Below are 10,521 nucleotides of genomic sequence, written 5' to 3'. Positions count from 1 at the left end.
TCTTCTTCATTGGTGTGTGTGTGTGTGTGTGTGTCATTTACCATGTTATTAGTGTAAGCTGTTGTCAATAAACTATCTATCTATCTATCTATCTATCGACCTGTGTGTGTGTGTGTGTGTGTGTGTGTGTGTGTGTGTGTGTGTGTGTGTGTGTTAGGTGGGGGGAACTGTTTAGATTTAGGGCTACAAGGTTGTTTTCTTTACCTCTCTCTCTCTCTCTCTCTCTCTCTCTCTCTCTCTCTCTCTCTCTCTCTCTCAGAAATTGAAAAAAATAAAAAAGTTTTGTGTAAGGCAGCGAACAAAACCGGGGACGACTGTACAGACAAACGAAAGAATAATATGTGTTTTGGAATGATCTTTTATGTTCGGCAAATAAATAGTTTTTGTGGCGGTTTAATGTTAGAAAAATAGTATTACTTCCTCTGGGTGCTCCTTTACGACGCTGTAAACTGTGTAAACCCATAAATACACAATAAGCAACGAGTCCTTTCTGTTCCTGTCACACCCACATTTGTCGTGCGCCTTCTCTCTCTCTCTCTCTCTCTCTCTCTCTCTCTCTCTCTCTCTCTCTCTCTCTCTCTCTCTCTCTCTCTCTCTCTCTCTCTCTGTCGCATCCAACCTTCCTCATGTCTCTACTTTGTCTTTCATGTACTGCACTTGTCATTCCCCCCTTCCCCTCGTCTCTCTCTCTCTCTCTCTCTCTCTCTCTCTCTCTCTCTCTCTCTCTCTCTCTCTCTCTCTCTCTGTGTGTGTGTGTGTGTGTGTGTGTGTACACCTCCATCCTATTCATTCTTTCTCCTCCCGACTGTCACTTCCACACACAGACACACACACACACACACACACACACACACACACACACACACATCCCAACAGACTAGTTACCTGTTCAACTCGTTCTCTCCATTTCGTTTGTTGAGTGTAGGTACATGAGACCTTCCCTTCTCTCCTTATACTAGATACACATATATATATAGTGCAACCTCCTCTAAGTGATATCTAAGTGTCTCTATGTACTACTACTACTACCTACCTAACTTTACACACTACAGGAGCGGTGTCAGAAGGTGGCGGCACTAACTAAAAATATACCAGTTTTTCTTTCGGTGAGATGGTGGTGGGTCTGACTAAAAATACACATGGTTTTTCAGTCAGCCTGCACCAGTCCAGCACAGGATGAAAGCTTCGCCAATAGTAAAGGAGAGGTTAAGCCATCTACCACGCCGCGCCGCCTTAGACCGTCTTGGCAGGCTTGTCGAGTTATGCTGTCACAAATCCTCGGGTTACGTCGCCACGCATTGCCCGCTGGGTGAACAGGGGTTGCAGCGTGAAAGGAGACAAGTCCAAATTGTTTCCGTAACCGTGTATTACGAAAACGTAATACCTCTTTGTAATTACTGCAGTGAACTTCAGCAGCCAGTATTCTTCGACGTTAGGGAGCACAAAGGAAAGTAAAGGGTGAACAAACAGTATCAACAACTCGTCCTCTGAAGAAGCTACTGCGAAACTAGTCAGGAATTAATTACTCATCCAATCACCACCCACCTCCAATACTAACACCATTACGAGAGTGTCTATGATAAATTAATCTATCTAATCTAAAATAAAACTGCCTTGCCAGTGGTGTCTATGGCCACTCCACTCCCTCTTCACTTTCCTCACAGACTCTTCGTCGTCTCGCTAACAATATTCCTAGCACAGCTCTTAAATTAGCCAACCACTTCACGATCCTTCCTATACAAACTTTCAGATAGCGAGAGTTAAGGGAGCTTTTTATACATTCTTTTTGTACCACTTGACCAACCTGCCTCTCATGATAAAATAGAATATGTCACTCGCCTCTCCCTTCTTCCCTAAGTGGCAGGTAAGGTGTTCGCCAAGACCACTTTCCTCTCTGGCCCATAAGAACATCATAAGGAAAGGTACAAGAAGCTATCAGGCCGACTCGTGACAGTCCTTGACATTTTCACGTAAGCTGCTGAAAGATTTACCTTGTGCTTCTCATTCAACGTAACTGTGACAACAACAAATGCATCAGGTGACGACTCGGGCCGCGGGGAAGGTACAGTCAGGGAAGGAGAGAATCTTACGTCACTCATTTCCACGTTTTCTCTCAATCTTAACTCCTGCGGCCAGCTTAGAGTCTATCAGTTGTTAGCTTTACGAAATCAATAGAGGAAACTTGGAACTGATGGAAAACGGGAAATACGTACAGTAGATATGACTGCTGAATGTTACTCGACTAGTGATCCACAACTATGTTCTATGTTACTCACACACTCGCGGCGGCTGGGTGGCTGGGCGTGTGGATGGATGGGTGAGTGAGTGAGTGGGTGACTGGCTGGGTGGATGGGTTACTGTGTGGGTGGGTGTGTGGGTTAGAAGTAGGGTGGTTGACTAGCTGGTTGACTGATTGGGTGGGTGTCTGGGAGAGTGGGTGGCTGGTAAATGGGTGATTGGCTGGGTGGATGGGTGGATGGGTGGATGGCGCAGTGGGTGAGTGAGAGGCTGTGTAGCTCAGAAGTACATGCAGAGCGCCGCTTCCTCTCTAAAGGTTGCGAGTTCAATCCTGGCTTACGGCAGTTTCTCTGTGGGAAAGACAACGCGCTCCGTCACCTGTCCCTTCTGCGGTACTTGTCTTCCCTTCCGCACGTTTGTATTTTCCTCCTCCACACATACCTGTTTTTCCCTCAACACACCTGACGTGTCCTTCACACACCTGTCCTCCCTCAACAGTATTACCACCTGTCTTTTCATCTGTCACCACCAGGCTGTCCCTTCACGTCTGAATGCCTAACACTAAGTTTCTCTTCCCTGTCGGTGCCTCGCTTCTCACGATGGATTACGGCGACATGTTGACTTGTGAGTGGAATAGGAAAAGAGAGAGAGAAAGAAAAAAAGTGTTGATAAATAAGTGGTGGATGATATAAAGGCAGATGAGAACACTACACCGTCACGAGCAGTGAACAAGATTATTCTGGACACGGCGTGAGGGAGGAAGAATGGCGAGATGATGATGATAACGGCGCGCTTAACTTAATTCAGGGAGACAAGACTCGGGAAATTATCTCAGCCTTGCATAATTTGCTTTCAGACTCCATCAACTTTCAGCTTGGACGAAGTGAGGGAGAAAAAGATGACGCCGTGTCGGATTACTACACTGAAAAATCTTGATAACGGCGACTCGCGACGAGCAACACCACCCCACCACTCGCCTCACGGTTAATACACGACGCAGAGGAGGAGGAGGAGGAGGAGGAGGAGGAGGAGGAGGAGGAGGAGGAGAGGCGTTACCGGGAAAGTTGACAGAGTTTGAGCGCGGAGACGCGGAGTGTTGCATGCCTTTCACATAGTTTCTGACAGGCAGCGGGGGAGGGACGCGACACAACACAACTGAGGGTGAAGCTTTTGAGTTCCCTGTCTGTCTGGGTAGAGAGACTTTACACGCTAAGCCTTTTGACTATGTTAAGGAAGAACTCTCTAACCTTGACGCTTATCGTGATTTGAAAGGTGACTGCCCAGATGAGTGCATGATACGTCTGGTTCATTAATAGACTGACCGATGTAAGGCGCTGCGACATCAAGGTTACCGCCAGTATTGACAAACGTTCCAGCTTCTTACCCTGATCACATTCAATTCAATTCAATTACTGTAGTTTTTTAGCGTGCTTTCAGGATTCTAGTGACTGTCTACCAAGAATTTTCAATTATTAAAGGAAGAAAACATCACGAGAGTTCTACTGATCATCTTTGTTGCCTGAGGAAATGGTTTGTATATATGACGCCGCGTGACGGATGCAATATGTGTGCATTTATTATTTTTAACCACTCGGCATTTAAAAGCGAGCCAATGGGTGATGAGAGAAAGATAGAGAATCAAACCTCAGTTATTGTGCGTTGCATTATTTAATAAAAATTTAACCCGGTAATATAACTTTAATTAAAACAATTAAAAGATAACTCACACGTAACCTTACCTTTGTCAGCAGCACAGCACAGCACAGAACACACTGATAATAAGGCTCGTTACGACACAGAAGTCCCACGGAAGAGTCCTTTATCTGACTACACCATCTCAACAGTGACCATTACGTAATGTCCGTCTCTGACCGCGAGATAGAACAAACCAGTCACTATAATCTTGTACAGTATATGTCTGTCTTGGTACTAGCGACACGTCCCCACCACACACTGCATACCCCCAAGTCACACTGCGCCCCAATGCGGCCACATGACACGAGTACAGGGTCTGACTCACCCTCACCGACCCACTTGTTGTTCATGAAGGGAGGCGATTGATGGAAAAAACCGCCGCATCAGCCAACCCGCCAACCGTTGCATTACGAGATTACTGAGAATGTAAACACAGGCACTCCTTCCCATCATCCACCCTTGCAGTTCATTATCTTACTCTAAACACGGGTATTCTTTTTTTTTTATTATCACTCAGCCTTGTAGTTCATTAGCTCTCCCCTTTTGCTGTTTATCATCCTCGCTGTTCTCCCTTCTTAATCTATATGGATAACGCTACACATCACTTTAATTCTATGGCCGCCGTAATGCAAAGTAATTGGCATAATGGCCGCCGCATGATGAAGGTTGTGTTCCAGCGTTCATCATCTGCCAATCACGCTGTCCATTATCTCTTCACAAGCGGCAATTAATCTCATGCTTGTAATATAACATTTACTCCCATCGCCAGTGTCGTTTATCAACACACCTGCCGTTCCACACATCTGCCCCTTCATATCTTTCCTCCCACACAACTGCGTACCCATACATCCTTTTCTCTCCCACACACCTGTTCTCCCTTATCGCACACCTGTTTTTTCATGTATCTTACCTCCCACACCTGCCTACCTTCCCATGAAAAAAAAAAAATCCACTAGCACGTCACACACCTTCTCATTAACGCACCTATCTCGTCCCACACCTGTCCCGGCGCACACAAGCCAGTCATATCACACACACACCTGTCCCGCGCACACCTGTGTTTCCAGATGCAATTAATCACCAGCTCTGTGGAGAAAGGCGACGTGGAATCTGAGGCTCATCCATCACTTTGAAGTATTCATCGTGTGTGTGTGTGTGTGTGTGTGTGTGTGTGTGTGTGTGTGTGTGTGTGTGTGTAAACGTACCCACGCTGGCAGGATTGCACGCACACTTTCCCCCACCCACAATCCTCCTGCACGAATATCAAGGCACGGCCATTCATAAGCATTAGCGCCCAACCATTGAGGGAGGCTGGAAGTTCCTAAAGGGTGTATAGCTGACGATGATATTGATGACGGTGGTGGTGGTGGTGGTGGTGGTGATAGTGGTGGTGATGGTGGTGGCCTCTAAAAAGGAAAAATCATGCAGCTCAACCTTTTTTTTATCTTTCGGTTCCACGCGTCATGATGGAAAATTAATCACGGGTTTTCCTGCCTTTATTCTTCCACTCATTACTTAGTCTCCCCGCAAAATTAATTTGATTCCTTCTTTCCCTCCCCCTTCCTCGACCCCGGCACGCATTTACTGATTTACTGCCTCGGGTGTTCGGTAAGGTTACGTTGGGTTAGATTAGATTAGTCTGGACTCGCCCGTCTGTCTCTGTGTCACCTCAGTAAATCACCTCGTTTTGTTTGCCGTTACTGGTCGTGCATTTTGCGAGAGTCAACACGGAGAGGAATAAGGGCATGAATATGATCACAGCAGCCTGCCATTCTAATGAAAGAGTAATGACTGCAGATCGGAAAAAAAATATTGTCATTGAGACCATTTCATTATTTTTTTTTTAATGTGATATCTTTTCACCGAAATATATAATGGAAACACTAAAATATGTGAGTTTTCTCATTGCTTTACTTCTCTTGAAACAAAATGATAAAAAAAAAAATCAATATCTAGCAAATGTTTTTACCAGTGTGAAGTCAGCGGTGGATTTCCTCTGATATGATGGTATTTCAGGCCATCAACATTGTAATAGATTATCCCAACTTTATCATCTGCCGCGAAGTACATGTACAACGTAACACAACAGCTAAGAAAAATAGTACTACAGAGTACGTAGAAAGTCAAAAGGAGCATATTTTCTGTATTCACTATTGATTCTGAGTTGAAATTCAAACTTGTATATAGAAAGATAAAAATAACTAGGACTGATTATAGAAACAAGTTGTAATAATCTTTTTTCAGATTTTCTTCTGTGAGACGTTGTCTTCTATCAGTCAACACATTTTTGTAGATTGAGGAGCTTCTCTCAACATCCACGTTGGCTGCAGAGGCGAATTTCAAATTTGCTTAATCTCCTGGCCCTATTCCCTCAGGAAGTGTTACATCGCTTCTGTCCTCTTCTTACAGAACTGCTTTTACTGAATAAAGCACCTCAATGTCTGAGTTTCTTGCCAATACTGTCTCAAAATTTTCACTTGGACGATTACCCTTTTCACAATAAAATTTTCTTGATCTTGCGTTTGGTCGAGTCCAGACTGTCAAGAATTTCCATCAGAGACAGGCCCGCCGTCTCCAGCTTTGTCAGTGGAGTGGGAATAAGCCAAATTCCCAGCAGTCAAGGCAAGATCTGCTTGCAGCTGGAGATTTTCAATGACTTTTTGTACTTTTTTTCTATTGCTGCTGCTTCTGCTGGATCTAACTTAACTATGACAGACTTCACGTCATCAAAATTATGAGCATAGAACAATGCAGCTTCAATCCATGTTACCCATCTGGTAATTACTGGTTCAGGTGAAAGAGGCACTTCTGTGCATGTTTCTTTCCTTGTTGTTACACGGCTTGAACCTTTGAGAAATACCTTCTTCGCAGAATATATTAGCTCATTAACCTCTGGAAACATCTCTCTTGCTGCCTCACAGACTCAGCGGAGCATGACCAAAACAGGTCACCTGAGTCATGGCCGGGTAAAACACTTTGAGGTTCTTCCCACACCTGAGCATGTAAGGTGCTGCATCACTCACCAGAAGTTCCAGAAGTGTTGCATTCAAGCCTGGCCAGAGAGCATGTATTGCATCATTCACCAGCCGAGAAATGGGAGACGAGTTGGGATTATCAGAATGCACAATTTTGCAAGAAATGGTGAAATGTACCTCTTACTCTCTAGTTTTCCAGTCAGCACATTGAGGGTGGTGACGTCTGATGGATGAGGCCTAGACGCGCTGACGCGAAGCTAGCGACTTGTATCATACACGTCCATGGCAATGGCAGCAGATGTGTCAAGGCCTTCATGTTTTCTCTGTCCACTGGTGAGGCAGACTGGCAGCCGCATGTCTTCTTATTTATGTCAAATGATTTTAGTTACGAATAATTTAAGTATCAGTCAAGTGAAACAGACTACTGAAATACCGCTGCCATTAAGTTTTCAGCAGGGGGTCTGGTAAAAACGTGTTTGAGCCATTTCATGTAAATATCCAGCAGAAACCGTGATCTTTTTTTTTTTTTTTTTTTTGCGAAAATCACGTGAAAAAAAAGTTTATTTACTTTCAATATTTTTTCCGATTTCTAGTAATGACCCACTGCACCACCACAACAACACGTCAGCGAAGGAAGTGTTACGCGTTGCGAGATAAAAAGTAAAGATAGCAACGAGAAGAATAACGAGCAGAGAGAGAGAGAGAGAGAGAGAGAGAGAGAGAGAGAGAGAGAGAGAGAGAGAGAGAGAGAAAGAGAGAGAGAGAGAGAGAGAGGAGAAAAGATTGTGTGTATATATATATATATATATATATATATATATATATATATATATATATATATATATATATATATATATATATATATATATATATATATATATATATATATATATATATATATATATATATATATATATATATATATATATATATATATATATATATATATATATATATATATATATATATATATATATATATATATATATATACTGTCACCTGGCCAGAGTGAGTAATATTTGTGTACATCGTGTATACTGTCTGTGCCCTAGAACGTGGCTTATTGATTCTTTCCAGGGTGTAGATTAAGTTAGTGTTTGTCATACTCCCTTCTCGGTGGGTGGGTTAAAATCCGCGTGGCGACCTCTGAGATTTGATTGGCGTAGGCGACCAGCAGATATCTGGATTCGTTGCATTTGTGCCCTGCACTTGCCACGTAGGAGGTGGTTTAGGGAAGCTTACCCGAGTTAGTGGCAGCTGTGAGAGGGGCTGAACCTGGTCGTAACACAAACAACACCAACGCAGCTCTGACAACAATGCAGGGAACACAGGCACTCACACACCACCTCCATCACTACCCAGAACTCTATACGCGAGAAGGCACCACAACAACAGATACCAAGAGACCTGTGGGTTTATAACGAGGGTGTTTGTTGGTTTACACACTACTGGCTAACTACGTATGGGAGAACAGGATGCATATATACATAAATACATACATACTATTCTTAAATATCCTTAAATGCTTAGGTCTTTCATGAGGACAGTTTTTAAACGCTATTGAGATGATCTGTAAGCTTTTCATGAGTCCTTTCCTTATAGATGATGAGGAATCCTTGTTAAATCATCACTAGAACCATGAAAACATAATTGAAAACCTGAATAATATCCACTTGAGCTTGTTAAAAGTAGCTGAGAGAAGAAGATGAAACACTGAAAACTAAAAGTGAGATAGCCGTTCATTCATTCATTCATTCATTCACTCAACAAAGCCACACTCTTCCGAAACCACAGAAATACACACACCCACACACTCCCTAATCACACACACAATCACACACTTCCTACCCACACACTTCCTAATCACACACACAGCCACACAGTCTTTAACTACACGAGTATACACACACACACATTCTTCCCAAACTACACAAGTTCACACATCCACACACTTCCTAATCACACACACACCCACACAGTCTTTAGCTACACGAGTACACACACCCACACTCTTCCCAAACTACACACCCACATGCTTCCCAACCACACGAGTACACACAGCCACACTCTTCCCAACCACACAGGTACACACATAAATAAAGGTAAACACCAGCATGACACAGGTGCGGCGAGGCAGGATATTTTCTTGTAGACGTACGAGATTAAAGTCTATAGCACATTATCTTTTGTTTATTTTCCTGTTCACGGTTTCAATTTGCCGTATAATTTTCCGGTGGCGGAGACGACCACCGGAAAATTGTTCTAGAAATTGAAACCGCACACGGGGAAATCCACAAAAGGAAGACGTGATATAAACAAACCTTAGTCTCTTGTGTCGAGGATAAAAAATGGCCAGACAGACAGACAGGCAGACAGACCGACCGACCGACAGACAGACAGACAGACAGACAGATACCCTTAGATACATTACAGCACACGAGTATAAACATTCCCCATTCTGCTCGCTAAACAACCCTAGCCGCTTCACACTTCACCAAACCCACGGAATAGTTTGTTTTCATTGGCTCAGTTCGATTTGATGTTCTATACAAATCCCAAAACTTGATCGAGGTAGACGACTCACTGATACAAGAGTTCCAGCGAGCGAGACAGGGAGAGGGGGGACGAGGCAGCGAACCATAGAAAGCCAGACAGACAAACAAAGCCAGACAGACAGACTGAGCCAGACAAAAAGACAAGAGCCAGACAGACAGCCCTGTTAACACACGAACTTCACGTCTAACATAACAAAAAAACAAAAAAAAAAAAACAACTTATACTACTTGAGCACCGTCTCCTGCGCCTCGACTTTGGGAATGTCTCATAGAGGACGTTGTTTCTCCTAAGCTGTGTGGAATTAGTCATCAGCTGGCGGCCCAAGTTTGTGCCTCGGGAACAGAGAGAACTGGAACCAAGTTTTAATTTATGCTAACGAAGAATAGGCAAGTTGTAAGGGAAAGTGTGTGTGTGTGTGTGTGTGTGTGTGTGTGTGTGTGTGTGTGTGTGTGTGTGTGTGTGTGTGTGTGTGTGTGTGTGTGTGTATGTTTTCTTCCCAAGCTTGAGCCAGGAGGCCTTTATGTGCGGGCTGCCTCATACACAGCGGGGACAAACGCTCACCACCAACCTGTAGATGTGCCGTCGCTGTCTCCAGGCCTGTGTTGCCTTCCACCCGAGGGAGCACAGCCGCCTGAAAACAAAGGGAAAATAAGGCGGGGTATTGTGCTGCTCAGTCTCTCTCTCGCCTCGTCAAGTGTTTATGTTAATACGTGTGTTGGTGAAGGATGATGATGAGTTGTCGTGGAAGATAAGCACTGGGTAAATAATGGACTTAAAATTATGGGGTCACGACGTAGAAATATTTGCTTGTGGAGGTGGATTTGTGGTGGTGGTGGTGGTGGTGCTGGTGGCGGTGGTGGTAGTGACTGCAGTAATAGTATAGCGTTAGTATTAGTAGCAGTATCCTTTTTTTGTTGCTATTATACATAACAGTAATAGTAGCAGTAGGAGCAGTAGCATCGGTGTTGGCAGTAATGGTGGTAGTAGTAGTAGTAGTAGTAGTAGTAATAGTAGCAGTTGTAGATGTGGAAATAAAAGCAGCATTATTATTATCATA

General features: G+C 43.8%; 1 long non-coding RNA gene across 4 annotated transcripts in view; it reads right to left on the bottom strand.

Annotated features, from left to right (window-relative positions):
• LOC135101219 (uncharacterized) overlaps nt 1–4,230 on the bottom strand; it is a 201,177-nt gene extending 196,947 nt beyond the window's left edge. For all 4 annotated transcript variants that reach the window (XR_010269160.1, XR_010269159.1, XR_010269162.1 and 1 more), the window contains exon 1: nt 3,978–4,230. This is a non-coding gene — a long non-coding RNA (uncharacterized LOC135101219). The remainder of the gene's footprint in view (nt 1–3,977) is intronic.
• Between the last annotated feature and the right edge of the window lie 6,291 nt (nt 4,231–10,521).

The sequence above is a fragment of the Scylla paramamosain genome, chromosome 6 (genome assembly GCF_035594125.1).
Source record: "Scylla paramamosain isolate STU-SP2022 chromosome 6, ASM3559412v1, whole genome shotgun sequence".
Lineage (NCBI taxonomy): Eukaryota > Metazoa > Arthropoda > Malacostraca > Decapoda > Portunidae > Scylla > Scylla paramamosain.
Note: the sequence above shows the minus strand (reverse complement) of the source record. Positions and strands in the feature narration are given on the sequence as shown.